The following is a 6,154-nucleotide window of genomic DNA, read 5'->3' on the forward strand; positions in this document are numbered from 1 at the left end:
TTTTAGCCCATGTTCTGTAATAATCAGCAGATAGGGATTATTAGTCCCATTTTATAGGCAAGGAAACTGACACACCCCAGAACATTAAAATTGCTTTTCGTAGTTCTTGGTTAAGCCATACCTCAGGTCCATTAGATTCCAGGAAGCTTTCTGCCAACAGGCAGTCTCACTCGCTGGATGGGAAATGAGAACTGGCAGGCATCAGTGGTAGTCTGGGCTCTCGAACAGGCAGCAAAATGCCCTGTTGACAGATCTCCACTCGCCATCAGATGGAGGGTGTCTTCCAAGACCCCGGGGAAAGGGCCTGGAGTAATTTCAGAAGTCTGGGCTCAGCCTCAAGCTAATGAGGGTGGAGGCAGCCTGGCAGGGCAGCAGTGAGGAGTGGGGCAGAGCCCTCTTGGCAGGCCCTTGCTTAATGAAACCGCCGGCTGGGAGGTGAGGAGGCAGCCTGCCCTCTAGCTCCATCTCCACAGCTACTGAGCCCTTCTGCCCTCTCCCTGCTGGGTGGGCCCAGACAGCAACTGTTTCTTTAACAAACATCTCGGCCATTATACCCGAAAGCCTGGAAGTTACCACAGAAGGCCTGGAGCTCATGGGCAGTGCTCGGGAGCACTGCAGTTGGGCAACTCCCAGGCTCCCTGCAGAGAAGAGCTATCCCCACAGGTGACACGAAGGGCTCCAGTGACATTCCTCCTGCTAGGTGGTCCCACCAGGAGAAAAAACAGAACACTTCCTGAGGTCTGACCAAAATCTCTCATGCCTTATTTTAGTTTCTTTTCAAATATGACATCTATTCGTGTATTTTTTGTTTGTCTGTTTATGTTGGCTTGGTTTTTGATACCTGCTTTATTTTAAAACCACTCTCTTGATCTTCACAGAGATGAGGATGCTTGTTTTGCCTTGGTTTTCATTGTCATTGTTGTTGTTATTTTTGTTTGTTGTTTTGTTTTTGAGACGGAGTCTCACCCTGTCATCCAGGCTGGAGTGCAGTGGCATGGTCTGGGCTCACGGCAACCTCCACCTCCTGGGTTTGAATAGTTCTCCTGCCTCAGCCTCCCGAGTAACTAGGATTGCAAGTGCCTGCCCAACTGATTTTTGCATTTTTAGTAGAGACGGGGTTTCACCATGTTGGCTAGGCTGGTCTTGAACTCCTGACCTTGGCTGATCTGTCCGCCTCGGCCTCCCAAATGGCCTTTTTTTTCGATAGCCAAACTTGGAAATCATTGAAATGTACCAATGATAAGAGATGAGTTAAGGAGAATACAGAGCATCTAAAGGACCTGTTCTTCAACTTTAGCATGGATTAGAATCACCCAGAGGGCTTGTTAGAATACAGATTCCTGGGCTCCATGCACAGAGTTTCTGATGCAGTGGGTCTGGGGTGGGGCTTGCAAATCTGCATTTCCAATGAGTTCCCACGTGAGCTAATGTTTGCAGATCACCAGTCTGAACTGCAGAATACTATGCAGACATTAAAAATAGTGTTGTGGAAGAATAGATGTTGATTTGAGAAAATGTTACATGATCTGTTGCAAAGTGAAAAGGACAGGCTGCAAAACAGTCTGGGTAATGCCGTCAGGATGAGTACAAATATAAATATAAATGCATAGGTATGCACAGAAAGGAGGACGATGAGGATGTGACCCGCAAAGGAAGCTGAATGTAGTGATCTGTGCGGGCTCAGGGGCAGACAGATTTGGATTTGGACTCCAGCCCGGCTACTTCTTACCTCGTCCAAATGACATTGAACAAACTGTATGACAAGCAGAGGAAGCAGCATGCACAAAGGCCTCGTGGCCTGGAGGAGACTGGGTTAGAGGAATGGGAAACAGTGTGATTGGAGCAGAAACAGCTAGAAAAAGCATGGTAGGAGGCGAATCTGCAGAGAAAGGCCCAGTGAAGCTCAAAGCTTCACTTTCCTAATCTGTACGATGGGAACAATAACAGTACTACCTTATGGGGTAGCTATGAGAGCAAAGTAAGACCACATATGACAAGCTGTAGTCCAATGGCTGGTATACGTTATAAGTTCAAAACCTTACATAGGCTACGTCAATACTATAACAGTGAGAACTGGTGGAGAGTTGGGTTAAGGTCCATTTTAGAATTTGTCATTTTCTATATTTGACAAGTTCCCAGGTTGAGCATTATGTTACTTTAAGAAAAAAATCCAATAACTATTACATGCATACTAATTACTTCCCAAACTCCCCAAGTTCTTGTGCTCAGATTTCTTCAAACATAAGCAGCATTTAAAAGACAACCCCAAAATTTTGATATGGAAAAAAAAGTTTTAAAGGCAAATTCAAAGTTTGGGATCTTTAAGAAACCTCAAGCGCTCCAAACCCTGTCCATCACCGTCCCACTCTCTGTGGTCCTGTGATACTGATCTTGCAGCTGTTCAGGTCACACTGCCCTCCATCCCTCAAATGCAGACCACACTGGCCACAGGGCCTTTGCACTTGCTGTTTCCTCTACCTGTAATACCTGATTTCCCTTTTGTGCAATTAATTGAGTTTCAGATCTCAGCTCAAATATCATTTCCTCAGGGAAGTGTTTTCTGGTTTCTCAGATTCATGGTAATGCTTCTGTTGGTTATGTTGTAGCCAAATATCCTATTCTTCAGAGAACTTGTCTGTTTTCATTTTAAATCTATTCACATGTTTATTTGTTTAATATCTTCCTGATAGGCCTGTATGTCCAAGAGGCAGAAACCTGGTCTGTTTCACTCACTATGCATCTCTGCTCCTAGTTCAGTGCCCACAAATAGAAGGTACTCGGTTGTGCTTTTACAAATGAATGAATGAATGAGTGAATGAATGCACTCCCTGTCATCCCTCCCTTCCTCTGAGATCTTCAGACCTGCCCTCTCCTCTCCACCATCCCCAGGGTCTTCTTCTTGCTCTGAGTTCTTTGTTCTCCCCATCTCACGAATTCTTCATGTGGTCTTTTTGGGCTCTTTCTCTTTCTGTATCTCTAAGGTCCCTATTATGCTGGACTGAGAGTCCACTCTGTTGGATGGCCCAGGACAGGGTCACATTCCCAGTCTGGGCTCGGGACTGGCAGAGGATGATGACACTTTCCCAAAAAATGCCTGACCCTACTGAGTTCAGGTTCCCTTCCTGAAGGCAGGGATGATTATTGCTCAGAGTCCCAAGGCGCTCCCAGGGCCCACACAGACCCTAAACGGCAATCCTTGTGAATTTGAGGTTTGATGGGGCGGTGGATTTACAGGGGAGGTCTGAGCAGGAGAGAGAGATGAACACTCCGAATGCAGGCCTGGCCAGAGACCACTGTGGGAAGTGGGAAAATCTCATGGCTGCCAAACTCCCCAGCCCCACGTATGGTCTTCTGACACTTGCCCAAATGATTTCATTGACCATGTGGCAAACGTCTTTGTGTTTGAAGAAACTACAGGGAGTTGTGGGAAATAGAACAGTCACTTGGCAGTGCATCAGGGAAATCTTGCTCCTTTCTTTAGTTTCGTGTTGTGTGTATTTTTTCTTTTCTGATGAAAGCTGCATGTGATTTTTCTAGGCAAAAACAGGTCCGTATGGGCTGGAGTGAGAAGTTGTCAGTAGAGTCTTTATTTTTTTTTTTTTCCACTTTAGATTCTAGGATACATGCGCCGAACGTGCAGGTTTGTTACATAGTTTTAGATGTGCCGTGGTGGTTTGCTGCACCTACCAACCCATCATCTAAGTTTTAAGCCCCACATGCGTTAGTTATTTGTCCTAATGCTCTTGCTCCCCTTTCCTCCCACCCCCTGACAGGTCTCAGTGTGTGATGTTTACCCCTCTGTGTCCATGTGTTCTCGTTGTTCGACCCCCAGGAGAAGTGGTCAGTAGAGTCTTTACTGAGAAATTTGACACCTACTCTTGGTAGGGAAAGCCCAGGGACCCTAGAGGACAGGAAGGCAAGAGCACTGGGGACAAGCCTGGACAGTGCTCTGCAATTACATCATTGTGTGGGGCAACACCTTACCGTGTTCCTTCTAAGGTAGGGCTGACCAGTAAAAATACAACACAAGCATCAAATGCCAGCATCGCAGTAATTTTAAATGTCCTACGTTTCTGATATTTTTAGGAATAAAAGAAATGAAAAAAAAAAAACAGGTACAACTGATTTTATCCCTATATTTTATTTAACCCAACATATTTGAAATGTTATTTTTCTGACATGTAATAAATGTATATGATGAGTGAATGAGCTATGTTACATTCTGTTTTTCATATAAGTCGTTGGCATCTGGTGTGTATTTTTGTCATTGCCTTGCCTCTCAATACGGAGCAGCCACATTTCAAGCCCTCGGCAGGTGATGACTGCAGCAGACAGCAAAGTCTCAGACTTCAAGGGTCACGGAGCTTCTTTCACCGTGAGCTTCGCCTCTGAAATTGAACACCGGTACCTCACTGGCTCCTCCTTCTCTGGTAGTTTTATTGGCTCCTATAACTCCAACTGATTTCCAAATGCCAGAGTGCCCAGGTGATTGCATTCTGTCCCTTGAAATCATACCTATGTGCCAAGGGTGCCTCCTTTACCCCTCTAGCCCTCACCTCTCCGCTGAACTTGGCCTAGTGTAGCCCGTGGCCGGCTCACAGCAGCCCTTCATGCAGGCATCTCAAGGCGAGCCTGCCTAAGGCCAAAGTCTTGCTCTTCTCCACTCCCTCACTTCCATCCTGACCTCAGCTTTCCCCAGCTCAGTATATTACACCAACCTCACCCAAGGTCACATAAAGGTCATCCTTCCTTGAGTTTGGATAGTCTGGACAGTGCTCATCCCACCCCCAAACTTCCATGAACATGCAGCCTCTGACACTTAAGTATATCTTAAGACAGTTTATTTAGTTTATTTCCACCCTGATCCCCCAGGGGCCTAGCCACCATCTCCCTCCTGCACTGCTGCCACAGTCCCCTAGCGGGCCTCCTGCAATCATTCCCCATACAAAATCATGATAATTTAAACATTTCCACCCAAATACATTCACATTTCTCCTCTGCTTAAAACCCCCATGCACTTAGAATAAATTCCAAACTCCTTACCCTAGCATAGATGACAAAGCCATATGTTACTTCGTCTTTCTCTGTAATCTCATCTTCCACTCTGCCTCTCATTTCCCTCCTGCCACCCGGGGCCCTTTCTGCTCCTGGAACATGCCGTGTTTCCTGCAGCCTGCAGGCCTTTGCACTTACTGTTTCTGCTGTCTGCCACGTCACTTCCTGCCGAGGTGGGCAGGGGTCTTCTCTAACTATCCTTTCTAAACTGCCCTTCCCCACTTCTCCAATCATGACCACATTGCCCTATTTTGTATCCTTTAAATCGTTTATGACTGCCTGAAATTTTTTTCGCCTGTTTACTGGTTGGCAGGGGCCTTGTCTGCCTCTTCAGTGGCTGCCACAGGGTGGGTACTCACTAAGTAATTGCTGAATGAATGAATGAGTGAATCTGAGTCCAAATACCATCTCCACCATTTAATTACTGTGTAGCCATGAACAAGAAATTTAACCTCTAGAAGCCTCAGTTTCCTCATCTGTAAAATGAAGGAGTGATAGTAACAGTAGCTGTATTCATCAGCTATTGCCACAGTGAGGACAATGCCAGTATCTTGTTGCTTACGACAACAAACGTTTCTTTCTTGCTCTCATTATATAAGGGCTGCAGCTTGCCTGTACTTGGCTGGATTTCACATGCCTTTTTGCTCCGGGTCCTAGGCTAAAGAAATAATGATTATCTAGGATACACTATTCTCCATTGTCATGGTGGAAGCAGGAGGAAGAGAGCAGCCTGACGATGCTTGTAAAAGCCTCTTCAGGGAACTAGGACACTGTCCCAGCCACCTATATTCCATTGATCAAAGCAAGTTACATGGACAAGCTCAAAGTCAACGGGGAGAGGTTGCAAAATTCTCTTGCAAAGAGAGGGGGTGAAGAGTTGGAGACAATAATCCAGTCTACTGTAATTGCTAACATTTGTATATTGCTCACTGTGTGTCAGGCACTATTCCAAGCCTTGAGGTGGATGCAATCATCACTATCATACAGATGAGGAAACAGAGGCACGCAGGTTAAATCACGTGGCCAAGGCCATAGCCAGGAGTAGCTCATCATCACTGTCCTGGCCCTGCATCATTGCCTGATCTCAGGTTCACAGTTA

The sequence above is a fragment of the Sapajus apella genome, unplaced genomic scaffold (genome assembly GCF_009761245.1).
Source record: "Sapajus apella isolate SASKATOON/1434 unplaced genomic scaffold, GSC_monkey_1.0 scaffold62, whole genome shotgun sequence".
In the NCBI taxonomy this organism is placed as follows: Eukaryota; Metazoa; Chordata; class Mammalia; order Primates; family Cebidae; genus Sapajus; species Sapajus apella.